The sequence below is a fragment of the Notechis scutatus genome, chromosome 1 (assembly GCF_049901735.1).
Source record: "Notechis scutatus isolate UNSWTSFEM ecotype Mainland chromosome 1, rNotScu1.2, whole genome shotgun sequence".
NCBI lineage: Eukaryota > Metazoa > Chordata > Lepidosauria > Squamata > Elapidae > Notechis > Notechis scutatus.
The window spans coordinates 196,103,305-196,131,275 of NC_142009.1; the positions used below are offsets into that span (position 1 = coordinate 196,103,305).

A 27,971-nucleotide genomic window follows, 5' to 3' on the forward strand; every position below is an offset into this window, starting at 1 on the left:
CTTCTCTGATGAGGATTGGGATATCATTATTTGTCTGGCTTGTTTTTGTGTGGATTGGGTTGTGGATTGGGTTGTGGTTGTTGGGTAGAGATGTGGTTTGTAGCTATTGGATGTTCAGGTTTTTGTGTTGTGTCTTTTTTTTCAAGGTTGGATATTCTCTCTTTTAAGGCATCCAGGGATGCTACTATGGTGTCAAGGAATGTTATTCGTGTTTCAATGGTATCAACTCTTTCCAACAGATCCAGTTTGGGTCTGCATGATTTGCAGAGATATAGAAACTCATTGGATGATTCTAGGTATTGAATCATTTGCTTGGGTAATCCCAAGCAGTCATGATGAGCGTATTTGTTACATAGAGAACATTTGATACTCTTAAATAGCTCTGAGCACTATTTGTTGTGTTCTTTCATTCTTAACACAGATAGTAGAATAAATTGTAACATAAAATTATTTATTGCATGACATTTTGAGATATAACATTCTCTGAGTCCCCCATTTTGTTTCTTTCCCCTCCTTTCCTTAGTCTGCCTTCTTCCTGTTTGCTGCAGCATCTCCTGAAACTTATAGTACTACACCAGGCTGCATGTTCCACCAGAGAACCAATAGCTAAAGTAGCATTAGCAAGCATGTTTGGTAAGCTACAAGTTATGTAGCCCTGACAAGAGTTTACTTGTTCCATATAAATTCATGGAAAAACAAAAACAGACCAGCTGGGAAAACCAAACTGGTTACAACCTTTGGTTGATCCTTTTCTCTTAGCCCTTCACTTACAAAAAAACTTACAAGAATAAAATGATGATGGTAAGAGGTTTGCTTGTTTCCTTGACCTCTAGGTATGTGTGTGAATATATCACACAGTAACTAAGTAAGTATCATCAATGAAAGCAAGCAATATACTTCTGAATACAGGGGATGAATGGAACAATTTTGCTATCTGGTTTAGGAGTTTCTAGAGGCATTTACTGTACCTGGAAACAAAATGCATTTACTCAACCCAGCAATGCTGCTTTTCTTGCTATATCACCATTGTTGTCATTGCATCATTTTTGTAGAACAAAAGAGAATTCTATTAAGGGCGTGCAAAACATATACAGTATTAAAATAACTAGACATTAAGTTGTACTACATTGTACTACATCTTGCTTCAAGGGAGGACAAGATACCTGAGCACAGGAATTGTATTGGTTTCTTTGTATTTTAAAATCTTTTCTATCCTTTTTCTTTAAGAAGTATTAAATAAAATTAATAAGTATTAAAAAACAAACAGATGGCACCATTTAATTCAATAAAGCCAATACTTAATAATGCTCAAGAATAGAGATTTTATTTGGAAAGAGATTGGACCTTAAATAGTGATGTTTCACTTGCTTTGGTTGTTTTTTTAACCGTCTTTTGAAGTAGGAGGGTAAGGCCTTTGACTAATGTGCCAGGGTGTCAGCTGGTGCTCCGTTCAAAATCCAAGAAAGAAATACCTAGACTCTTATAATTAGAGAAAAGATATCTTTTACTGGAAGTCAAGTGGTAGCAACAAGAGAATGCTGAATCTGAGGAAATAGGCACGTACATCACATATATCAAGGGAGTGAAATGTCCCCACCCCCAATAGTTCAAACGGTTCTTCCAATTAAAAGTTGTGAACCTCATCATGTGGACATCTCCAGGTGGTGATGATTAGTTGACCTTGGCTTACTCAGATAAAGGTTTGCAGTTGCGCAGAGAAGAGAACGCCAAGCAAGAAATAGAAACCCTCCCCAGTTTATACAATATTAGTTAGTAACATCTCCAGCCCGTTTCCCATACTTTCCCCCCTTCCTCCCCCCGTTACTCATGACAGCCAGAAAGAAGATCTTGAAGGCTGACACAGGGCTGACATATCCCAACCTTGGTGGGCATGAGCCAATTGTAAGCAAGATAAGGACTCTTTATTTAAGGTTCATCACAAGCACTTACTTTTATAAAAATATGTTTCTTCCCATTATATGTAAACACTTTTCTCTTTTTCTATACAATATTCATAATTACAATGTATTAGTGACCATTGCGGAAAATACGACCTCAGCAACAGAGTGGTCAATGCCTGACTCACTACCTGACTCACTACCTCAAACCTCCAAAACTTTAACCTTAAACTGTCTACCGTGGACCTCATTCCATTCCTAAGAGGTCTGTAAAGGGGCATGCATAAGCGCACCAGCATGCCTACCGTCCCTGTCCTACTGTTCCCACTTATTCTTACTCATTTATTATGTATATGCTTATACCAGTTTATACTTGTATATTTGTATCTTTGGTTCATACTTATACTTGTTTTCTTATACATGCTTGACAAACTAAACTAAATAAATAAATTGAGGGCACAGGCTGAACCCAAGATTTTGGGAGTATTCTGTCTTTTGGTTCACTAGCTGAATATAAAGACAGATAGATAACTCTACAAATTCTTCCATACAAAGTTTATTTTATTGGATTATAGTAGGTATCCTCAAGGTAACTCACAGTTATGTCGAGATGCATCTAATGTCCAATTCTTTGAACAGTTGAAATCGTAGTGTAAATGATAGTAATCTTTCTATCCCATATTTCATCCCACAGTAGTAGAAGCAGTGGGTAGATATGCTACCATGAGGCAAGAGTGAAGAAACCTCCTCCAACCCACCAAGGGTCAATTCAGTGACCAATCAGGGTTACAGATGTGGCCACATGACATGAACTACATCTCCCGGGATACCTTAAGGCAGTGATCCCCAACCTTATGCCAGCTGCCCGGGATACTGGGCGTCAGTGCCGGGAGCTGCTCCCGGGGGGGGGGGGGGGTGGGGGGGGGGGGGAAAAGCTACCGAAGGCCACTTTTCATCAAAAAGATGGGGGGGGGGGGGGGGGCGCCCGGCCAACGTAGGGACTAGGTCCATGGACGGGCCGTCCACGGACCTGTTGGGGACCCTGCTTAGGAGACCGCTCCCAATTCCTAACTAACTATACCTGGCTGGGCAGCACAGGGAGCTATACAGTACTCCCTGGGTTCTAATTGCATTCTTCAATGTAGCTGATGCAATCTTGTTCTCTTAGCAGTAAGAAGCAATAGGAGCAGGACTACTCAGATTTTGCTTCCTTTGGGTGGGAGAATACTGATGTGCCTCTTTCTCATATTTGCTTTAAATGCAGTTGTGGAAGCAGAGCACAGACAGAAGGAGTTCTATAAGGCTGCAGATTAGGGCTCTGTAGCCTTAGAGAACTGGTTCAGACTCAAGGGCAAAAAGTTGCTTTGGAGTCATGAACAGAGGCATGGCTGTAGCACCTGTCTGCAGCTTCTTAAAGCAGCTGCCATTTTCCACAAAATTGTAAAGCTGCCTTCAGGAGCTGCAATGTTATCCTGTGAAAAGAACTCTTTGATTTAGGAACCTGTAGCCAGGAGTTACGTGCAGATCTCTTTTTTTTAAAAAAAAAAAAACTTTATTAATTTTACAATTAAAATAGACAAACAACACATACATAAATGTGAGAAAGGAAAAGGAAAGAAAGAAAAAAGAGTAGAAAGAAAAATCAGAAAACAATTAAAAGCACTTTCATCCCCGACGGTTTGTGGGACCTTATTTTTAACCTTACATGCAGATCTCTGCGTACTGCAAAGCCCTTTTATTTTGCATTTGAATTCTGCATGGCTCCGTTGCAGGTCCATTCCTTTACAACAGGGGTGTCAAACTCGATTTCATTGAAGGCCGCATCAGGATTGTATTTTACCTCGGAGGGCCAGAGTGGGCGTGGCCAGAGTGGGTGTGGTCCGCTCGACATCATTCGTGTCAGGGGTGCCTGTGGTGGCCCAAGCCCTCTGCCAGAGAAAACAGGCTCCTGAGCTCTGTTTTCGGCTGCAACGGCCTCCTGTAAGTAACCCTCTGCCAATGAAAACAGAGCTCAAGAGGGCTGTGTGCAGCCCACCCGAGTTCTGTTTTTGCTGGCAGAGGCACCGCAGGCCAGTCTTTCGCAGTTTCCAGGGTGGCCCTGCGGGCCAGATCTAATCACCCCGCAGGCCGGATCTGGCCCCCGGGCCTTGAGTTTGACACCCCTGTTTTACAACAAGCGCCTAGCAAGAAGCCTTACACACTCAATGTATTTTTAGCCTTTGAGTTGATGGCATTGGGCAAGATGTCCAGGGAGACACCTATAGGCACTTAATTGTCCTGCTTCCATTTAGTTCCCTACTCGGGGCACTTTTCTTTCTTTCTCTTCTTCATTGAGCACCAGCTCTCCCTACATTTTCTGTGCACATACACTTACAAGGGAACGTACTTGTATTTCCCCTTGTATTTCCTCTGACTATTAAAAGCCATTGAATGTTCTGCTAAGAAAATTTCAGCCATGTTTCAATATCTTCATTTTCTTCTTGGAAGTATAAATTGATGAGCAGGGGTCTGAAGAAGAGATCGGAACAGACAGGAGCACTGCTGTTGTTTCTTTTTCTTTTTCTAAAAGACCTATGTAGCATCACGCTTGAAGAAGACTTTTGTCCAGTGGTGCTATTCACATATCATCAGTGTTTAAAAAACTCTTTTATTTTGGTTATCGTGCTCCAATTTCTTTAAAAAAACACACACAATTTCTCTTGATTGATTGATTGGATGCCACTCAACTCCAAATGACTCTGCATGGCTCCCAATACACATAACTATGTTCTGTTCTTTCTCTCACACACATATTGCTTTCCTTTATATACAAAGCAGTTTTCCAATTGAGAAAAATGTCATACAATACATTTTAAACTATAACTTGCAATCCATCTATGAAAATTAATCAATCATTTGACTATACTATTATTCATTCATGTTTTGCAAGATAATCCATATTTTAATTGATTTATTTTATGACAATTCATATTATCATCCCAAATCTATCCTATATTATATTATGATTATGCTAAAAATAATACATCTTTATATATTCTTTATATTCTAAGAATCTACATATTTCATTACCATGTTTTATTGTCTAACCACTGATAGAATAAATCCCAAATCTTATAAAATTGTTTATCTTCTTGTTCTCTGATTTCAAATGTCAATCTACTCATTTCAGCACATTCCATTAATATTTAGTCTGAAATCTTTTACCTATATCAACCTATCTCAACAAGATTGGCGTCTGTTGTAGGATAGACAAACACACTGTTTTTGATGCTTCATAAGATAAAATGTTATCACTTATTGTTAAATTGTCTTAACTTTTTGCACCTTGAGAAATGGTTGCTGTGTTGTTGTTGTTTTTTTCTAAGCAGAGAATGGGCTGGGAGCAATCTGGTATATTTCATAGACCATGAGCAGGAACTGGATGTGTCTAGTCTCAGGTTTCCTTTAAAAGATAGGCAATTTTCTACTCATTCTTTGACACACCGTGGTAAGTACCCTTAGTAAAGTGGCAGAGCACATCTGAAGGCATTTGGGTATGTCAGCCCAGAGGTGCTGGGGACTAAGCAGAAGATGGGGTACTGCTCCCCATCAGATAGAAAGCTGAGCCAAAAAGAGGATCAATCCCACCACTGCTGTTGGAAGTCATGTCTAATATGTTGATTCCGCTCCTCCTACAACTCAGCTTGTCCCATCCTTTACCAACCCTGCAAACAGTTGTTGCATAATATAGATAACTCACAAATAAGGTTGCATTTCTGTTAACAGAAACCCATAGAAAATGCCAACTTGTGCCAACTGCTTAAGCACTGCAAGTCTTCTGCTGTCTAAGGATGAAGCAGTGTCCATCTGGTGTAAAAGCAATGGCTGCATACCAAAGTGTTACAGCTGTTTTTAGAGTTTTCCTGCTTTGTGCGAATGCAGGGATGATGGGGCGAGGGTTACATTCCTATGCTCTTTGAAATTCATCACAACTAATAGGCTTTTATCGAGCCATTGCTGTTCAACATTTGTATGAAACAGCATGCATGCTTATGTTCTCAGAATATTCTTAGAGGAGAGGCATGCATATTCCTGTAGCAGCTGAGTGTGAACTTACTGCAGGTGAAAATAAGATGATGTAGATCTGTCAACACGGCTATACATGTAGGTGGTTCCATTATTATTATTTGTGAAATGCTCACAAGCTGTCTTTGTAAAGGTTTGTACATAGAATAATGTATTACGAGGCAAGATGTTCTACCTTATAATGGCAGTTACACTTGGGCAGCCTATGCAAGCGACTGAACGTGTCATAAGGAAATGTTTTAAAATTATGCTGTGAAGAACGGAGGAAAGAAACAACAAAAACAGGAAAGCCACACACAATTTTGAGTCTCAGAGGCCAGAATCTTGAAACTTCCTTGTAACAAATCCAGTGCAAATCTCTGCTGAAGGTGAGGAATAAATAACTCCCTGCAGAGGTTTTTTTTTTAAAATCAGCATCTTTTTGTGTTACATAAATCTTGCATAATAAATGTACCGTATTTCAGAAAAAGCCCATTCGTCTTTTTTAGCACAATCTCCTAGCAAAAGACAGGAAAACACAAACACATTGGGATAGGCAGGGGTGGGATTCAAATATTTTTAACAAAGGGTTCAGTGGCGTGGCTTAGTTGGTGGTCGTGGCTTGGGTTGGTGGTCATGGCTTGGTGGTCATGTGACTGGGTGGACGTGGCTTGGTGGTCATGCTATTGGCTGGGCGTGGCCAACTCAATATCACTCACATCAAGGCATGCATCTCCTCACCTGGCCTCTCATGACTGTGGGGATGCTACAAGAGTCGTAAGTGTGAAAAATGGTCATAAGTCACTTTTTTCAGTGCCATTATAACTTTGAATGGTCGCTCCACACAAGCAAAGTACCAGCAAAGGAGGGGAAAAAAACTCCAGAGAAGTTCCTGAGACAGGAAGTCTAGTTCTGCCAAGAATGTAATAAGAAGAATGGAGAATGTAATAAGAATGGAGAAGCAGTTTCTGTAAGCAACACCAGAATGTTTCCTTCCTGCCTTCCTTACAGGATTAAGCCAGTAATTTCTTCTAACAACCGGTTCTCCAAACTGCTTAGAATGTTAACAACCGGTTCTAGCAAATAGGTGCAAACTGGTAGAATCCCGCCCCTGGGGATAGGGATGAATCTATTCAAACTGCCAAATAAGTTTTGTGTTTGTTCTCCACACACGGGACCAGTCCCTTTATCATATGTAGCTTTTTAGGTGGGTCACAAAACCAGCAGTGCTGCAAACTCATCTTTCTGCCTCATCTCTGGATTTTTCCACTTGAGAGAGAGGGGGAAACCTTTCCAACAGATCCCACCCACAAACTTGTCTTCTTCTTGCCTCCCATCTTCCCATTGATTGATTACTCAGTTACTTCCTCTCTTCGCTCCTTTCTCCTTTATTCAGCTGAACAGGGAGTAGACAACCAATACTGTCATGCCCCTGGTGGAGACTGACTCTGAGGGAGAGGAGGAGCAGCTGACGGAGTGGAATTGTGGCTCCAGAGGTTGTGGAGGAGGCTGGGGAAGGGCAGAGGCTAGCTGGGCAGTCAGAGGAGGACCCAAGCCCATCCCCTCTCCATCCTAGGGCATGCAGGGAGGAGAGGATAAGGGAGAGACATGGTCTACTAGGAAGGACAGAGCCTTGATCCTCTTCATGGGCTGCAGCTGTGACAACTGGATGTGTATGGGTGAGTGCTGGAAACAAAGCGTGGAAATATCTCTAGTTTATTGTTCCTCTCTGAGTTTGGCGTCCTTTCCAGTGTGTGTTTCGATATCTGTGGATGTCTTCAAGCCCTTATCTTGCCTGGTTTGTGTTGTTTTTTTATTCTTTATAATTTAAACAGCATTTCCTCCTTCTTGTAACTGCATGTGTGGGAGTTTTTTGTCTCTTGTCAAGGATATTTGGAGCTTGGAAGCAAAGTGAAGGAATAAAAGGGGCTTCACCTGTTTTTTGTGACTGTGTTTATTTTGTATCCCACTCTGTATCACACAATACTATAGAACCGGGTCTCCAAACTTGGCAACTTTAAGACTTCAACTGGCAGAATTGAAAGCTGGTTTGCTGAAGAATTCTGGGAGTTGAAGTCCACAAGTCTTAAAGCCACCAAGTTTGGAGATCCCTGCTGTAAAAGGAAGAGAAAGTATGCAGAGGTAGGACACAGGAAAGTAGTTCAATTTGCTCATTGCTCTAAACCGTTGCTTAAATAAAATTGTAGATTAATGTAGATTAATGCTTAATTTATTTGACTTGTATTATGTGCTAAAGCATACTCCATAATGCATTAATAACAATGGTTGAATTCATTCTGTGGGCCAAGTCAGAATCAAACCAACTGCATTATAGCTGACTACAGCATGTGAACTGAGGTATAATGTTAGTAGTTCACATGTACCTAAGTGATAGTTTCTTTTCACAGGGCTTTATTGAATGTGGTCTGCTCCCTGTCATTCAGGGCCATAGAGTTGCTCTACAACTATTCCAAAGTGAGGTCAAAAAGTGGGAACAGCATTACTGGCTTACTTAATATAGAGTAGCTTACAATACTTTCCTCCCTCAACAACCACTATTAATTTATCTAGAGGGAACAGAGATCTGATTTATAGTATTTTCTCCTTATGTAGTTTTTCTTTACTGATTTACTACATTATTGTCATTATTAAAAATGTGTTGTTTTTCTTTTCTTTTTTAATGTAAGTATTCGGAAGTTTCCCTGAAAGACATCATCTAAATTTCTTAAGGAAATAAAAATTGGAGTGCATAATATCGTACACAATATTGTAAGCATGAAGATGACATGGATTTATATAATGGTATTATATTTGCTCTTCTTTGCTGTTGGGGAAACCAAAAAGCAAACAAACAAAAACCCCTGAACTGAATTAAAATTGTGTTTTCTATTCCTGCTATGAAAGCCAATTTAGAGTGAGTATTTGGGAGATGACATTCAGTCTTTCATCTCAGTGGGCAAATACGATTAATATAGCCCTGGAAGTTGTGGAATAACCTACTAAAAATAGCATTTTGTAGGGACAAGGACTCACATTTTTCCCTGTGGTAATGGGTCTAAAATTGGATTTGATTGAACCAGGTATTGCAACAGCACCAATATAAAAATTTATACTGGATTTGAAGTTCAATTACATAGTTAAATGATAAATAAGAATCAGAACATTTTTTTCATTCTTCATTTCTCATTTTAAAGTCTCCCTTTCTTTTCATCCTTAAAGTCCTTGCATTCTACAACACTGGCCATACTAAAATTATAAATTACAGTTGTTAAATCATCAGGTCCAATTTCACCATTTCCTGCCTGCGAAAAAAGAATTATAGGAATTGTCTACAGTTTATAGCCAAACAGATTCCTTGGCATTCTACATTACCTTTCTATTAACCCAAGTGAAAACGCATTTCTAATTGTTTCCCATATTTTTAAAGTTTCGGATTCATATATGTTTGGTTACTGTTTCCACATATATCATTCATGTTAATTAGGTTTTTCTGCTTCTTTATTGCATTGTAATTTGTATTTTATTACTTATGTAAAATATCTTAACAATATTTTCCAGTAAAATTTGATTGGGAATACCTTGTTGGTCTTGGCTGAAAGCTAAGCAAGATTTGGCTTGGAAATCAGCTGAATGTCAGACATGAAAGATCCAATTAAATTTATGTATTGCTACTCATGCCTACGCACAGGAATATTATCAACCAACCGTTACCTCCTGCTAGGAGTTAGATATGGGTCAACAGAATTTGGGGGTGGGGACTTAACTTGCTTGTGGCTACATAGAGCTTCTAGGCTGATCCCTCTTTTGACCCTGCCCCCAGATTTTGTCACTCTTTTCACTAGATTAGATGAGGGACTATGGAGAAATTCCAGGGCTATTGGCTAGGCTGGGAATGTAGAAAATCATTCTGGAAAAAAACAGTTATAATGCTGCCGAGGAAGCTGCACGGAGAAATGGGAGTTAAATCACTTTCTGATTGGAAGCATTTTTAGAACTGTTATATCTTGACTCCAACCACCATGTCATGCAGAAGTTCAATAGACACTTCATAATAAGATAAACCAAGCTAACTGCTACGTTGATTAAAACAGTAATTTAACTAGTACACTATTTTTTCTGAGTTTGAACAGCAGGTGCCACAGTAGTTGTCATGCCATTTATATTAATTGGGATTTACACTTATATAAAACTCACTGCATGGAAGATTCTTCAGTGCACAAGAAAGATGTGAGTGCAATAGTCAGAAAGCAAAGACTGCAGACAGGTGTCAGTTCAAATCTTCATTGTATTCGAAAACCCAAGATAAAACTGTTAAATATGTAACAATATTCTTGACCCATATCTAACAGCATTTTAGGCTAATCAACCTGAACTAAAAGAAGTCCATGATTATTAACGATTAGGGAGTAGAACTTAGTAAAATCTGAAGCTGATCATACCATTGAAATTAATATGAAAATGTAATTCCCTAGATTTCAGTTGATTTAAGTGTGACTACCTGATGACATAATAAAGGGCATATTTCCTCTTAAGAAGTTTTACTATTGACCATTTATGCTTAGATTTTTTTACTATTGAGTACTTATGTCTCAATTGAAGTCCTACACTTGTATTTCATCCAAAAAGCTCAAGATGGTCTAAATCATTTCTTCTTCCCTCTCATTTTATCCTCACAACAGCCTTCTGAGCAGATTTGGAAGAGAAAGCTTAGATGATTGGCCCAAAGGTACCCACAGAATTTCAAAAGTAATTCGGGATATCAAGTCAGGTCTTCCTAATTTACTAAATAAATTAAATGCTATACCTCAATAACCACATTGGACAAGCAAGTCAGGCTGGATCAGATTAGTTTAAAAGTCCACACTAATGTGCGGAGCTACTTTAAAAAAAATCAATTAACCAGTTTGGACATTTGAGATATTATATATGTTTATAGTTATTGATATGTACCAGGAGGTAGTATGTCCCTTCATAGTAGTGTTTGATAGGGAAGCTGAAATTTCTAGAGCTGAACTTCTGGAGAAGGTTCATTAGTAATGAAGAGTGTTCTCAAGAGAGCATTCCCCTTCAGCCAAGGATGTTCTCTGGTGTTCATTTTTTCTTCACCCATGGAAATTTCTATCTTGGCTACTCTTCAAGTGGTCCGCAAAGATGATGTCACTCATTCTCTGGATGTTTGGAATCTCAGAGCTCTTCTCCCACTGCTAATGTATCTGTGCCAATGTTCTGAGCTATGATAGCAAATGAGAGGAACCCTACTTAGCTTTGAGAATGGATTACCTGATTTTACAGGTTCTTTCACTCCTATTGGCCCACGGCCCTGTTTCTCTTCCCTTCCGAAAAGAGTGCTACCAAATTTGCTGCTCTGAGCTCAGTGTCTGCTAGCCGTGAACTTTCCATAACATACAATCTTTGAGAAAGTGGAAAATGAAAAGGAAGTGTTAATAACACCACCCCATTTTAAAAAGAAATGGTGTTATCAGTTCAGTTGACAATAGAAAGTAGGGGGGCACATTTGAGTCATCTCTCTGCCTCTCTCCCTTCCCATCCCCCACATTCCAGACTTGAATTGTGAAGGAATATCATGAGCTTTCCAAGTTTCCTCTGTGTAGCAGCACAGCTTTTGCCTCCTTTTGTTCTGCCCAGTGTGCCCATTTTTAAATATTCAAACAAAGCTCCATAAACCGCTAGTTACACCATAATACCAGCTTGTGTTTACATTTTCAGCTCTCCAGATCATGATCCCATTGAGTGCACATAGAGCGAGTGCTCGTGAGTATGCGCCCATTCACCATCAGGAGAAATCAGACTGTAAACACAAGCTGGTATTTTGGTGGGAGCGCACTAATATGGCGGCTGGGAGGGTTGGAAGTGAAAGGTCAATGATAGGTTCAGAAATTCCTTGCTTTTTTCAGGCTGAGTGATGCTGTGTGTGTAATAGCTGTTATATTTCTCTCTCCCTTCCAAATGGGAAGCAGTCATCTGTTCTGAAGCAACAAGGCCTAGTTAGAATGGTTTCCTTTTTTTAAGATGGCATGAATCTTCTATGCCACTTGAGAGCAGCATTATTTAAAATATTTAAAACAAGACCAGATCAGAATTGTTTATCTTACGAGTTAGGCTAAATGACCTTCAAGTTCTTGGCCACAATTCAGAGAACCATTAAATGAAGTACCCTAATGATATCTCCTTATTTTTTTTAAAAAACAACACATCCCTCCATTCATCTATCCATTCATTCATCCATCCATCCATCCACCATCCATCCCACGTCCTAATCCACTTTTGAAAACTGGGAATCTACAAGAAACTTACTACATTAATGAATGTAGCTCATGCATGTTCCTCAACAAGTCATTGAGCACCTATAGAGAAGTCCTCCCTTCCTGTTTAAAAAAAAGGAAATCCCATGAAAGGTACCACACTTCCTTTCTGAATGCTAAATTGAAAAGATTTGAGCACAACTTAAAAATAATCCAATTAATGAAATGGGAGCTACAAAATTAACTCTGAGAAAGCTATTTAAGTCTCAGATGAGATTTGCATTGAGCACATACTCATCTAAATAAACTAAGTATAAAGCATTTGATCCTGGAAACACTTAGCAGTATATGGCAGCTCTAATCAGATGTCTGTGAGGAATTTCCTAAATGGTTCTCTTAATTTAGACCATATTTTAATAGAATCCCTTCATTTCAGATGTAAAATAATAATAAGAGTCTAGTCAAGCTCACTAGCAGAAGCATCATTAAGAAGCAAAGAAGTAATGAGCAAGTTACAATACACGAGCTAAATATATCTTACAGAAATCTTCTGTGTATTTATATAAACAAGTCATATATGGGCAAAGATCACCAGATCTCTTTGGAAAATATTTTGACACTGGTGACTTGGAATATATATTCCCTAACTGTCGATGTTCATGAAGTTACACATAGGGTCTTGTAACAAAAAGAGTGGAAAAGAAAAGAGAGAAATGATGTATCTTTATGCAAAGAAAAAGGGACAATTTATCCATTTGATTTCAAAATTGAAGGCTGAGTAATTGAACTTCCGCAATGAATTCCCATCTATCACATTCTCAAAGAGATTTGTTTTCTTTCTTCTTGCTGATATTTTTTTCTTGAGGGCCTGACATTAATGCTGAATCAGAGATTGTAATGCAGTTGTTGGCAAATGATAAGATTAATATTTACAATGAAATCATATGGGGAAATGTTAACAAATTATATTATAATACAGTACTGAGCTCTTCCTATGATGATGGTTGTAGAAATATAAATGAGATAGGAAATAAGTTATTCAGTTTTACTAATTTGATAGTAAAAATTTCACAGCAACTCTGAAAGATAATCAAAGTTGAAGCTCTTTCAAACAATCAAGCTACTGTGATGTCATAAAAGACAGGTAGGTGGGCATGAAGGCAGAAATCTGAAGGCACCACTGCTGAAGATGTTGGGAAGCCAAAAGGCTAAAGAAGCTTTTGAGACATATTTTTGATGCAAAGCAGATGATAAAACTAGTAAGCCCTGTATTTCTGATATAAAATAGTGCTGGAAAATTGTATCTTTGGGAATAAGTAACCATGCTATGTGTAGGCAAATTTTTCATTGCAAGTATAGGCTGTGAGAAGAGTTAGAATAATTATAGCACATTTTGGAATAAACCAGATTAATATCTGGCTGATGGTATGTGAGCCACAATATATTGGCTATCAAAGTTATCCCCAGATTAGAGATCCCAGCTTGAGGGAAAATAGTAGAATAGAGGTAGAGAAATGAAACCCCGCCATCTTTCTCCCAGAGTCCATCTAACAACCCAATAAAACCATTTTCCAGCTAGCTGGTAAGTCAGATTTCTTGTTTATTTTCCCAAGAATTAGTTGACCCTACCCCAATATATACCCTAGTTCACTCCCACTTTCAGTGGGGCAGCTAAAGGCATAAACACCACCTTCAGTCCCCGCTAAAGGTAGAATGAACTGAGAATGACCGCTGCCCTCCACATCGTCTCTCACACAAAGGGAGCTAAACAGATGTTATTGCTGCTACCTGGTCAACAATTGACACCAGGTCTCTTGCCACTGCTGCATCATTGCTCTTGCACCCCTGTACTGTACAGACATTTGATATTACATCCAATATAAAATACAATAATTAGAAGGCTTCAGTTCAGAGATAGTGCTTGCTCTGCATATAAAAGACCCAAGTTCGGTTTCTGTTCCTAAATATGATGATTAGCGGTGATTATAACTGGTATTATTAAGCTTCAGTGGCCCACTGGACCTATTTGGTATAAGACTTCTTTTGCGTGTTCTTTTTCCTTGTGTGTCCAATCACACTTGGCCAATAAAGAATTCTATTCTAAAGAATTCTATGTTCTATTTTTCTGATTTATCTTAAATGTTTTCCATCATTTGCATTCACAATTTTTGTTACTTATTTCATTGATATAATTGTGATCAATATTATGATTATATTAAATACATGGTTGCTGTTAATTCATAATTTATCATGATTACTCTATAATTGTTATGGTCAAATCTATCTACATCTCTTTTTCACCAATTAACTGGGGGGAAAAACCCTACATATACAATTGTACCAATACAGTTTCTCCCACCTCATTTTCTCATGCTGATGACTTTTTTTTCATAATTTAGTTCTTTCTTTTGATACTGATGCTGGAATGACTTTAAGCATTTTTAACCACTGCTTCTAGCAGTTTTTAACTATTGATATTTAATTCTTGAAGGTATTAAAAAAACCTTGAGATTTTGGGATATGTAGCCTTTACACTGAAGATGGATTCTGAATATTGTATTGAGTTCAACTCAATCACAGGAATATTAGATCAAGGTTACCAAATCTTTTCCTTGTTGCAATCAGATAGTTATCCAGCGTTTTGCAATTCATATCTGGTATGCCTAGGCAGTTAATCAACTTTAATAGGACTAGCATTCAGCCTTTTAAATAAGAGCCAGTGTGGTTCAGTAACTAAGGTGTTGAACTATGATTAGGAAGACCCAAATAAAATATATATTCAGCTGTGGAAGTTTACTGGTTCATCCAATGGTGATGCATTACTGGTTGATTCTGTGGCCAATCTCTTTCTTTCAGCACGATTTATCCCACAGGAGTATTGTTACAGGAAAAGTTGAAGAATACATATCAGCTATGCTATTTTCATTTTCCATAGAATATAAATCTAACTAATGTCTAACTCTGGTAGAATATATAATGTATTCTTGAAGTTACCTGAGGTAAATTTATGATCAAAGCTAAATAGGCAAAATAATATTTATATGTGTTCACTGGATTTTTATAATAATTCTCAGGCTAATTGGAGATTCATAAGGGATCATATCCACAATGTCATGGAAAACAATCTAAACTATAAATCAAGAGATTATATGATGTTAATTATATAATGATAGTCAAGGATAATTGAAATAAAATATACTTTTTGGAGGCACACAGATTTACTGAACAGAGTTGAGAGTTATACATATATTTGTTGGACCAAATAAAAGAGGTAGGTGTAAAATTTAATCGTTCTACTTAAATAATTCCCACCACTGGTGAATGCAAAAACCATGAATATCCTATATTATTTTTGTGAAGAAAGTTTACTTCAGAGGAAAATTGTTACTCAATTCTTAGGGATTAGATAAATTGTAGAGATACAGACTTTGCCTTGAAAGGAAATTCAAGAGACACAGATAAAAGAGAAATAATAAATGCCTACCTGAGGGGAAATAAAGGATATTTGCCCCTTTTCTGAGGTAAACAAATAAAAGGAACACAAAATTCAGAATTCCTTGAAGATCACAAAAATGTTTGAGGATCATGGAGCTAGTCCGGGTCTCTTGCCTGCCCTTTGAGTGAAAAGACAGATAACCTAACCAAAAACATAATTCTTAAAGAAGTAGAAAGGATTAAAACTAAATCTCAATTCAGGAAATTGGGTTAGAATATAATGTACTTGTTAGAATATCTCCAGCTTTATCATCCCCTTCTGAGTTGCATGATTGTGACCGGAGTGAGATTATATTTGCATCAGAAGCTGAGACTCAAATAGAAATTGTATTGAAGTGAGATGAGATGTGACAAGGATTCTAATATACTGCTATTGCTCATAGTATTTGCTTTTACTACCAGCCTGACTTCCAAGCCCTCAAGTTCTTGCTCTATTTATGGTTTAACTATGCATTTCCAGCCAGTGCCCTGCTTTTGGTGCCTGCAATGTTGGCATGCATTAGGTGAAGCCATCAAAGGCTGCTGTTGAGGCACGTTCAAGGCCTGATCTCTTTAAAATCTTGGCTTGGCGGCTTTCTTCTTGACAGCTGTGTGTTAATCCAGTAGAATTCCTTCACTCCCTTGGGGATAAAAGCACTTCCTGCTCCAAATCCAACTCTACATTCTTAACCAATTTTCCAATGCCATGTGCCACCGCCAGGTTTCATTTCCACATAAGCAGGTCTGTAAAGAGTTCATGCCAGTGGGACAAACACTGCTTGTAAAATCAACATAAGAATATCACTGCCATCAAAAGCTGTGGTGTCTTCTCCTCTACATTGTTTGAGCTGGGTGGTCTTATAAATCTTAAAAATATAAATACATAAAGTTCAGTAAGCAAGAGACAAGAAATAGCCAAGAATGATACAGTGGGAAAATCCAGAAAAAGATAACCAAGCAGTGGATTTGTGAGTATGTAGAAATGAACAATTACTGAAAACGTTACATGAATTTCTTAAAAACAGATCATGCCAGATAAACCTTATTGCTTTCTTTCATAAAGTGACTAAGTTAGTGGATCAGGGAAATGCTGTGGACATACTAGTATACTTGGATTTCAGTAAGGCATTTGACAAGGTAGACCACAGCCTATTTCTTGGTAAGATAAAACAATGTAGACAGTACCATCATGAGATAAATTTGCAGTTGGCTGATTAACCATACTCAGCATATAGTCCTCAATAGCGCTACATGGAGGGAAGCATGTAATGGGGTACCTTAAGCTTCTGATTTGGGCCTGGTGCTTTTCAACAACTTCATAAATGATCTAGATGAGAGGATAGAAGGAACTCATCAAATTTGCTGACAACACTAAGCTGGGGGGAAATTGTCAACACTTTGGAAGGTAAAACTCAAGATTCAGAAGGATCTTGACAGACTTGCACATTGGGCCTTATCCAACAAGATGCAGTTCAGCGGTGAGAAAAATGAGTTCCTGCATTTAGACAGGAAAAACTTGCCAGATAAACTCATAGGTATAGCATAGGAGATATCTGGTTCAACAGAAATAAATGAGAAGTGTCCTGGTGGATCATGACTTAAGTATGAGTCAGTAGTGTGCTGCCACTGCCAAAAAAAAAACCCAGTGCAGTTCTATGTTGCATCAAGACATGGGGAATAGTGTCGCTGTTTTCATTCTCTCCAAGAACACACGGCACAAATGCAATTTTGGCTCATGGAGAACACAGGCAACCATTCTATTTGTTTAGATACTTTTAGGGACACACTACAGAAAATTAAACTCTCCACTGAAAATTTGACAACACCCTGGGAAACAGAAGCTTTTTTGAAAAAAGCAAAGAAGCCAAAGTCTGTAAAATCTGTGCATTTCAATAAGCTTTTTCAAAAAACTTAAAACTGAGCTTATTGTGCCATCTCTTTTTGTCTTGTTTAGAAGTCATCAATATGCTGTACAGCTTCATATTCACAAATGTGTTCTTGTTACACATTTGCAGAACTATTTATTTAGAAGAGGTGTAGTGGAAAGTGAGTGGGTGCCAGCTGAGAAGAATCGACATGCATCTGGGTTTTGTTCTTTTTTTCCACATGAATAAACGAATAAATGACTACAAAACAAACAAATATGGCAGAAATAATAGCCATGGTTCTTTAATGATTTTATCAGCACAAAATGTCTGCTTAATCCAAGTGCCACAATGCAACTAAGAGTGAAAGATTCCCAAGCCCTAAATTCTATGCTTTGCCCGCTTTCTACAAGATTCAAATCCTAGGGAAGATGGCCTTTGTTTGCTTTTTTCAAACTGTCCTTAAATTTTAGATTCAGGAAATTGTGTGTACATTTTTAGAGCACTGTATAGATCCCATTGTGTTGTTTACTTTATGTGCTTATCTCACTCTTAGTAATAATGTGGAAAACAACAGAAGTAGCAATGATTCAGCTAGGAAATAGCACAGGTATGATAATGAAGCACAACACTAGAGATTATTTTTACATCAAAGAAGACATTTTTAAAATGTTAGCTAGATACGATAATCTATGATAATAACCTGAAATGTTTAAAATTTTTAAAATATTAGATATGATAATTTATGCTAATAACCTGAAGCAACTAAGCAAGAATTCAGATTTAAACTGAATTTTCCAAATCATTGCCTCATTTTTTTTCTTTCTTCACGACAGTATTTACCCACTTGTAGATAAAATGGCAACAATGCCTGGGCAATCCCCATGTTTCATCTTGGTACCAAAGTGCCTCCAGTCTTTTAACAGTACCAGAATAAAAATAGTCCCCTGCCCCTCCTGCCCTGCCATAGCTTCGATTTGAGGCATAAAATTTTCTTCTCCTTCCGTTCAATCATCTGTTTCCTTGGTAATATTTTTTAGAAGTAGTTTGCCACTGCTTGCTTCCTGGGGCTGAGAGAAAGTGAAAGTGACTAGCCCAAGGTCAGCCAGCTGGATTTGTGCCTAAGGCAGAAGTAGAACTCACAATCTTCTAGTTTCTAGCCCGATTCTTTAAACACCACACCTAGCTGGCTTATAACAACTATAGTGGCTATCTATTATTTATTGTAGCATTATTTCTTATAACAACTATAGTGGCTATCTATTATTTATTGTAGCATTATCATTCTCTGGCATTTTAGAATAGAATAGAATAGAATAGAATAGAATAGAATAGAATAGAATAGAATAGTTTATTGGCCAAGTGTGATTGGACACACAAGGAATTTGTCTTGGTGTAAATACTCTCAGTATACATAAAGAAAAGATACATTCATTAAGAATCAAGAATCATAACGTACAACACTTAATGATAGTCATAGGGTACAATCAACAATCAAATCATACTAGGAAAGAGTCAATATAAATCGTATGGATACAAGGCAACAAAGTTACAGTCCTACAATCACAAGTGGGAGGGGATGGGTGATAAGGAGTGATGAGATTAACAGTAATAGTAGTGTGTACACTTTGTAAATAGATGAACAGTGTTGAGGGAATTATTTGTTTAGCAGAGTGATGGCTTTCGGGGAAAAACTGTTGTGTCTAGTTCTGGTGTGCAGTGCTCTATAGCGTCGTTTTGAGGGAAGGAGTTGAAACAGTTTATGACTGGGATGTGAGGGGTCTGTAAATATTTTCACAGCCCTCTTTTTGACGTGTGCAGTATACAGGTCCTCAACTGAAGGCAGGTGGGTAGTAATTGTTTTTTCTGCAGTCCTAATTATCCTCTGAAGTCTGTGTCTGTCCTGTTGGGTTGCAGAACCAAACCAGACAGTTATAGAGGTACAGATGATAGCCTCAATAATGTTTAATGACTACCAACCTCACAGTTTAAGGAGTGATATATTATAGTTAGGTCATGCTGTGTTTTGCTCACGTGCAACTGACAGATTGGATGCCAAATTGTGATTTTAATACCGTATAGATTTTATCTATTATTTGTTATTTTATTCTAGCTTTTTTAACTGGATATTCCTTGAGTGTTTTTAACTTGCTCTGGTCTCTGGTCTTTGACTGTAATACACAAACATGAACTATTATAGGTATATTATTAGATGTGTTTTGGGAGGCCTTTCCTTCTAGCCATTGTCCAGGATCTACTGTTATAATTTCTTTCCATGCTGTTTCCTTTCCTAGTTGATCTCCCATTTTTAAACTCAAATTCTCCCACTGTCTTCCTTCCAACCATACTGTGAGGACAGTAGAGGAAAAATCAGAGGAAAACCACAGCAAATGTAATTCTGGGGAGAATCATATTAAAGGAGAAGGTAAAGTCTCTATAGGTAGATTCTTCAACTTCTAAAGTGTCAAGGTAGACACAGAGGCCCAGATCTACAGCATTCTGAAATTAATTCAAAAGACTGAAGTGGTTTTTTAATAAATAATTGTCAATATCAATAAACTGAAAGTAAGGAAGTAAAATGCTGGATACTCCATGGGTTGGTTAGTTTTAGCTTACCAACTTTATAGGATCTACCAGGCATACATCAGAGGTTGTTATCCTTCCTCTGTAGGAAGGATATCTGTTATCCTTTTTCTGCCTTAGGTCTCCCTCTGTATGCCTAATTATATCTGATTGAATTAGAAATTGCCTGGTGCTGCTCTCAATCAATTAAAGGATTTTATTTTTTTGTTGGTAGACACATGTTTATCACTGGGAGCTGTTTCCCCATATGTTTCTTAATTTCACATTACTTTAACTTCAGAGGTGCCCAAATAAGACGTGAGAGGATGAGAAAGACAAATCAGTTTCTGAACATTAAGGTGAAGTATCACAACTGCTCAGTGTTCTGGTTTGTGGATATTTTCCCATTAGCTAGTGATTTGTCCAAGGGGGATAATAACAAAACCAGATTAAAAGACTAAACATCACACAAAACTACTACCGTGCCTGCCAATGAAGAGGAAGTGATTTGGCATTAAATTGCAACTGGCAATGTAGGTTTTGGATAGAGAGCTGTTGATTTTAGACCATTAATTTTGATAGCAGTTGTGGGAAAGTGGTTTTTGGAGGACACAACCAGGTAACAAAGTATTCCAGGTACTTGCATGATTCATGTAAAATTAATACTGATCATATTTATCCTGCAGTTGTCACAGACTAATACATTTATCCTATAAAAATAGAAATTACAGAACCATCAAATCAATCAAAATACATATGAAAAGTTCTTGCTACGGGGAGAAAAGCCACATCTATATAGAAATATCTAAAAAACTGTTCTATTTTATTTTATTTTTATTTTTTAAAAACAAACTTTATTGATTACAAAACCAAAATATCAAACAAACACAACACACAGAAGAAGAAAGAAAAGAAATAGAAAAAAAGAAAATGATTAAAAAACTAACAATTCTACTATCGACAGTCTATGGTTCCTTGTTTGTTATCAATATTGGTGATACATTTACAAATACATCTTATTCCGAATATATAATTATTATTTACATTTTACATTATTTACTAATATATTTTCTATTTTTGTTCTATCCAGTCATACCAGCATTCCCAGCTTCTATAATATTCTGATGTTTCTTTTTCCTTAAGTGCTAAGGTTAACTTGTCCATCTCTGCACAGGCTGTTATCTTCTGTACAACCATCTCCTCTGTTGGAATATCTGCTTGTTTCCAACACTGTGCAAAGGTTATTCTGGCTGCAGTAAGAATATGCAGTATTATATATTTGACATTTTTAGGAATTTGTCTATTAAATATCCCCAATAGGAAGAATTCTGGTTTTAATTCAATTTGCTCCACCGTTATTTCCTCTAACCATTTTTTTATTCTATGCCAGTATCTTTGGGCTTCAGTGCAGGACCACCACATATGAAAAAATGTTCCCTGTTTCTTTTTACATTTCCAGCAATTCGGATTCATGTTAGGAGACATTTTCGCTATTCTCAAGGGTGAGAGATGCCATCTATAAAACATTTTATAGGCATTTTCTTTATATGCTGCTGATCTTGTAATTTTTATTATTCCTTGTCCAAACCTTTTCCCATTCTAATAATGTAATGCTACGTCCTATGTTTCTGCTCCAAGCTATCATGTTGCCTTTGACTACTTCCTCTTCTAATTCCGTCTCTAGTAAATAATTATAAATTTTAGTTATATTTTTTTTATCTGGACCTAATAAAATTTTATCTATTTGTTGTGCCTTAGTATAAATTCCAACATTTTTCTTGTCCTGGCTATATCTATTTTGAAGTTGCAAGTAAGCCCACTGGTCTACTTGTAGCCCCTGTTCTTGGAGATCTTGCCATGATTTTGGAATTCCTTGCGCATCAAGAAGGTCTTTGTATTTTATCATTTTATTAAGATCTAGATTATTTGGGTGTATCATCGCCTCCATCGTTGAGATCCAAATTGGGATTTTTAAATAGTTTTTTTTTTTATTTTGTTCCAATTAGCCAATAAGGAATCTCTAATTATATGTCTGTGGAAATACTTCTGCTTAATTTTCCCAATGTCCCATAAAAATGCATGCCATCCCCTCTGTAAATCATGGCCTTCTAAAAATAAGATCCTTTTATTTGACAGATTTACCCACTCTTTCAACCAGAGTAAGGAGGCTGCACTATAGTATAATTCCCAATTTGGGAGTGCCATACTTCCCCTGCTCTTCATATCTTGCATTGCCTTTAGGTTTATCCTCGGTTTTTTCCCTTGCCAAATAAATTTGGTGATTATCTTAAGTTCCACGAAGTAATTTTTATGTATTTTTATTGGTATTGTTTGGAATAAATAAATAAATTTGGGCAGAATATTTATTTTTATAGTGGCAATCCACCCTAATAAGGAGATTTGTAATTTAACCCATATCTCTAAATCTTTTTTAACTTGCTGTAATAATTTATTATAATTATTTTCCATTAGAGTTTTGCATTGACAATTTAAATTGGCAATTCCTAATTCAACAAATTTACAATATGAATCTAGGCACTAAGTTTGAAAACATCGTGACTACAATTTATGATTCACAAAAGGCGAATATTATAATTAATGGAAAATACACGTGCTCAATAAAAATAGAGAGTCAGGCAGGGATGTCCATTATCCCCTCTGCTCTTCATATTATCTTTGGAAACATTGCTTACACGAATTAAACAGAACCCACGAATAAAAGGACTAAAAATTAAAAAAGAAGAATATAAACTCCAGTCATTTGCGGATGATATGGTATTTTTCATACAGGAACCAATTGAAACAGGTCAAGAATTACTGAAAGAGTTAGATCAATTTGGGGAAGTTGCAGGACTTAAAATTAATGGGGGGAAAACAAAATTAATAACTAAAAATTTAACAGAAAAACAAAAACTAAAATTGGAAAGGATAATGGGATTACAAATAGTTAAAAAAAGTTAAATACCTAGGAATTTGGTTGACGGCTCTATTTTATTTTTAGAGGCCACGTCTTGTTCGTTTCTCGTTAATATATTTTACGATGGTTGTTATTTATATCCTACTGAGATATTTAAATTGAAGATATGTTCAACATATGTGTGCATATATGTTCATGCAGGCTTCACACTTTGTGCTTTGAGTATCCCTCAAAGAAACTACAGTATTAGTGATACTCTTAAAAAAAAATAGTGGATGAAATTTGAAAAACAGTATTCAAGACAAAGGTAGATTTCCAATTTACTTTCTTTCCCTTTTAAATTATCTTCATTTAGAAGATTCAGAATGATTATACTTATTAAATGTACCAAGTGCTTGTTTGGGTACTACACTTCCTATTATGCTTAGAATTATTATTTTTTTAAAAATTAAAAGTTCTGAAAATCATAGCATTTGGCAACTGAATATGCATGACACTAGAAAGAAATATATTAAATATAAGTGTACACTTTGTACACTTGAAGGAAATAGTCATTAGGAGGCAAGCTGTCAAAATCTGGATGGGCTCTTTGCAAAGCAAGATTAAAACACTCATTTTGATCCTGAAACTGATAAATGCATGCTTCAGTAGTAATCATCCCATTCAAATGCCCATTTTATTTCTGAGTCCAGTGAGGTTTTAGCTAATCATTAGAAACAGCCTTAAGATTATTTATAAATGTGTATGGTATTTCTCTGCAAATTAAACACATCAATTTCCTAGCATGCTAAGCTGTGTATCTGCTGTTCATCTATCCATCTTTTTGCCCATCCAGCTTTTCTTTTTTTAATGTCACCAGAGAACCAAATTCAAAAAGAACAATTTTCTGGTTTGTTCTGCTCCTTCCTCTTGACCCCCTATTCCAGTGATGGCGAACCTTTTTGGCACCGAGTGCCCAAAGCGTGCGCAAGTGCATACCCAAAATGCAACATGCACGCGCATCCCGTGCATGTGTGTGTCCTTGCATGCCCCCGCCCCCTGCACATGTGCTACAGAGACCTGAAGACCAGCTGGCTGGCGGGAAGCATGCACGCATGCACGATGTAGCTGAGCTGGGGCAACAGTGCGTGTGCCCACAGAGAGGCCTCTGAGTGCCACCTGTGGCACACTTGCCATAGGTCCACCACCACAACCCTATTAAATTCCAGCTGGGAGACCCTGAAAACCTTTAGCCGGAGGGTGACCCATCGTGTCTTCTCCAACAAGTGGGGAAAATGGGTAAAAGACAGCTACTGGTGGTAAGCTATATTGGTGGCGCAGTGGTTTAGGGTGCAGTACTGCAGGCTACTTCTGCTGACTGCCAGCTGCCTGCAATTTGGCAGTTCAAATCTCACCAGGCTCAAGATTGACTCAGCCTTCCATCCTTCCAAGATGGGTAAAATGAGGACCCAGATTGTTGGGGGCAATAGGCTGACTCTGTAAACCGCTTAGAGAGGGCTGTAAAAGCACTGTAAAGCAGTATAGAAGTCTATGTGCTATTGCTATATTTCTAGAGAAATGCATGTAATTCCAGACTTGGGCACAGGCCCACTTTGCAAGAAATGGAGCAAAGGAAGACCTGTTGAGCATGGAAGTAAAATCATTCTGCTTCATGTACACATAGGGAACTGCTGTTCGAGGCAGAGGGGCCGGCTCAAAGCAAATTTGACAACCTCAATTGGGGAATAAAAATAGGGCTTGTGATCCGGCTTCCTTTTCTGTTCGATTTCAAGGTTGCTGATATGAACACACACACACACACACATTGTCAGATTTCAAGTCAGAGGCAGACTATGAATCATGGCTTATAATATTTTCTGTGCTGTGACCAGATCATGGACAGGAGCAGTGAGCATCTCCCCGGAGGCTTTCTCCTTCTGGGCAATCCAAAAGACCTGATCATTACCATCTTTTCAAGAGCTAAACAATTGCAGCCCCTTTCTAATCAGATTTGAGGCAGCTGCCTCTTAAGTCCCAGCAATCCCAGTTTGTATGATAGCAATTGATGCTACAATTGTGGTACATGATCTGGAAAGGCCCTTTGATAAATGTGCACTATATTTGGCTAACAACCACAAATAACATACTGATATTGTATTTATATTTGTATAATTAGTAGAATAACTATAATAATAAACTGTACCAGAGCATTATTATTATTATTATGCTTAACTAATAAGAGTTAATGCAACTAACCACAATACTGTAATAATGCTCTGGTACCATAGGTGAAGGCATCAAGGCTGTTAGTGGAAAAGACTGCCTTTATGGTGAATTCTTTTCCTTCCTTTAGACAAAAGCGATGCTAATTGGAGAGATTCCCTTCTGGAAAGCCAGCATGGCTGGGACTCTCTAGCTGGGGAAACTCGGCAGGATCACAAAGATCCACACACGTGTGAAAGAGAGCAGCCAGCAGAGAGCAGGGCGGGCCACCGTCTTTCTCCAGTGGCTCATTAATTGCGTGACATTCGGATCAAGTTAGCCAGGCACTGGGAAGGCTAGACACCTTCAGGTAGCTCCTCTTTTCCTCCTCCCTTTTGGGGGTGGGGGAAAATATTAAATCCCTCTCTCTCTCTCTCTCTCTCTCTCTTTCTTCTTCCCCCCCACCCAACCCAGAATGTTATATTATTAATTGCCAATTTGCATATGTGTGCAGCTGCTGTTTTGGCATCCGCTTAACTTGCTGGAGGTATGGCGGAGCATTTGGCAGCTTTCCTCTTTCCAAGGGAAGAAAAAGGAGAGAGAGAGAGAGAGAGAGAGAGCAAGCAAAGGAAGAAGGCGGCCTCCCCTAACTACAGAACAGCTGATAGTCTATCAGCCATAGACCCTGATGGCGTGAATTACAATTACACTACTTTTCACACTAAATCTGGGTGATAGCTAGTTGGAGAGAAGTTTCATCTTTTTTTTTAACCGCAAAGTAAGTGTGTGTGTGTTGGGGAGGCGGTTTGCAGAGAAGTAAAGGTGGGGGGGGGGGGAGAACCATGGCCATGCTGTGCTTTTAAAGGCGGTATGGGTCACTTTTGTCTCTTTAACACCTCATTCCGAGGGTCCGTAGGCATCTGGGAGACGCGAACGGCGCCTAACGCGGCTTGAGCTGCTCTCTTCCCCCCGCCGCTCCGCCTCTTTAATAAATCTACCTCAAATTACATTTATTAACAAGGCGACCGGGAAGTGTGAGAGTTGTGTTCGACGCTTCATTGATTAAATAATTTGTAGGGATTTTCAGTTGTCATCTCCAGAGTCACGGGGGTGGTTGTGGCTTCACTTGTTGTATTATTACCCGTGACTTTAAAACAAGGTTCCAGCGATCTTCGCAATTCATCACCGTCGAAAGCGGGGCTCCGGCTGCCAGCCAGCCGCTAATGGGAGTGGCGGGGTTGGGGCTCTTTTGCAGCCCAGCCTGATTAAAGTGGAGCCCCTGCTGCCCCTTACCTGGAGAGAGAGCCTCGCTGAACTCGAGGGGCCTTACCTTTGAGTAGGCGCGTGAGGAACCAGTCGTTGTGCAGAGAAAGACCAGGTTCACGTCGTTCGTTCGTTTTCCCTTGCTGTGTCATACCTCTCCGTTGGCTGGGTTCCCACGGCACAATTAAGTCATTCAACCAGCACACGCAATCTCCCGTGGTGTGGGAATCCAGCGACGCATCTCCCGCGATTTAGGAGATGTAATGAACGTGACTGAGGAGGGATCGAGACCTTCCCAGGAGTGTCAAAATACGGCCTTCTGGATCATTCCCCACCCCACCCCCTCAAGGCAATCCTGATGTGAAATGGCGGGCAGTCTCTGGCATAAAGGCGACAGAATGGCCGCCAAGCGTGTGGATTCCCCTAATTGCCCAAAAAGTTACTTCCGGATACAGGATGCAAAAGTTAGGACGCACCTGCAGTTGAAGGGTGGATTCCCCCCCCCCCAAAGCACAGGTCCACTGATTTCAGTTTCAAATTTACACCTACAACTTTCCGATCAAAGTCACTAAGATTTTAAAGCGCTGGATTTGGCTGGGTCATCCACAGCTATTTAGTGTCTTTTGGTGGCTTAGTTAAATTTCCCACGAAGCTAACACACTGAAAAAGGCTTCCTGGCCTTTTCCCTGCGTTTCAACAATTCTGCCTCGCAAAGTGATTGGGGTGATGACATCTCCCACAGGTGTTAAAGTCAGATCTTTGGCCTAAAAAAAAGTGAGTGTGTGGGGGTGGGGGTATATCAATTATCATCTTTAACAACAGGTCTAAATCCTATCCATTCTTAATAGAAAATAAACCCTGCAGGAATCGGATTCACGTCCCTCATGTAATCTTCAGGAGCCGGGCCTATTAGGTAACACCAGTTTGGAGGAGAGCCTTGTCCTTGAAACTTCCATCCTCCGGCCACTTTGAGAAAGGGAAAGGGGTGATGGAAAAAAGTGGGCGGAAAAGCTGTTATGATAAGCGGGACAGCCCAGCACATAAGGTGCCTTATAGCTCGTCCCTGGATCACAGAGGGCGGCACCTCCGGCTTCCTGCCACAGCTACAATCCACCTGCATAAATTGGGCCATTGGGATGTCAGAAAAGTTTCCCCCTTTGTCACCGTAGCCGCCAGCTGAAACCTGCACCCTTTCTTCCTTCCTCTCTGCCTTCAGTAATGCGCCACCCACCCACCTTAGTCGTGTGCTTCCAGTAATGTAGAATATGCGATTAAAGCTATAAATTTCATATGCTTTTCGTGCATCGATAAAAATAGCCATATGCAATGTGTCTATGTACAGGCACGCGCGCGCGCACACGCGGATACACACAGAATGCACTAATTTCTTGCATACGCGGTTCTAGTCCTGGCTCTGCTAACGTAAGAGAAAATAGACTGTTTTCCTTTTCTGAGTTGCTTGCATTATTAGATTTCTCACTCTCACAGATTATCCAAAAACTAC

General features: G+C 38.6%; 1 protein-coding gene across 1 annotated transcript in view; it reads right to left on the bottom strand.

Moving 5' to 3' along the window:
• The window catches only part of PSMD14 (proteasome 26S subunit, non-ATPase 14), a 110,067-nt gene extending 83,416 nt beyond the window's left edge, over nt 1-26,651 (bottom strand). Inside the window, exon 1 of the mRNA XM_087949860.1 lies at nt 26,535-26,651. The gene's annotated coding sequence lies outside the window, so the exon portion shown is untranslated. The remainder of the gene's footprint in view (nt 1-26,534) is intronic.
• Between the last annotated feature and the right edge of the window lie 1,320 nt (nt 26,652-27,971).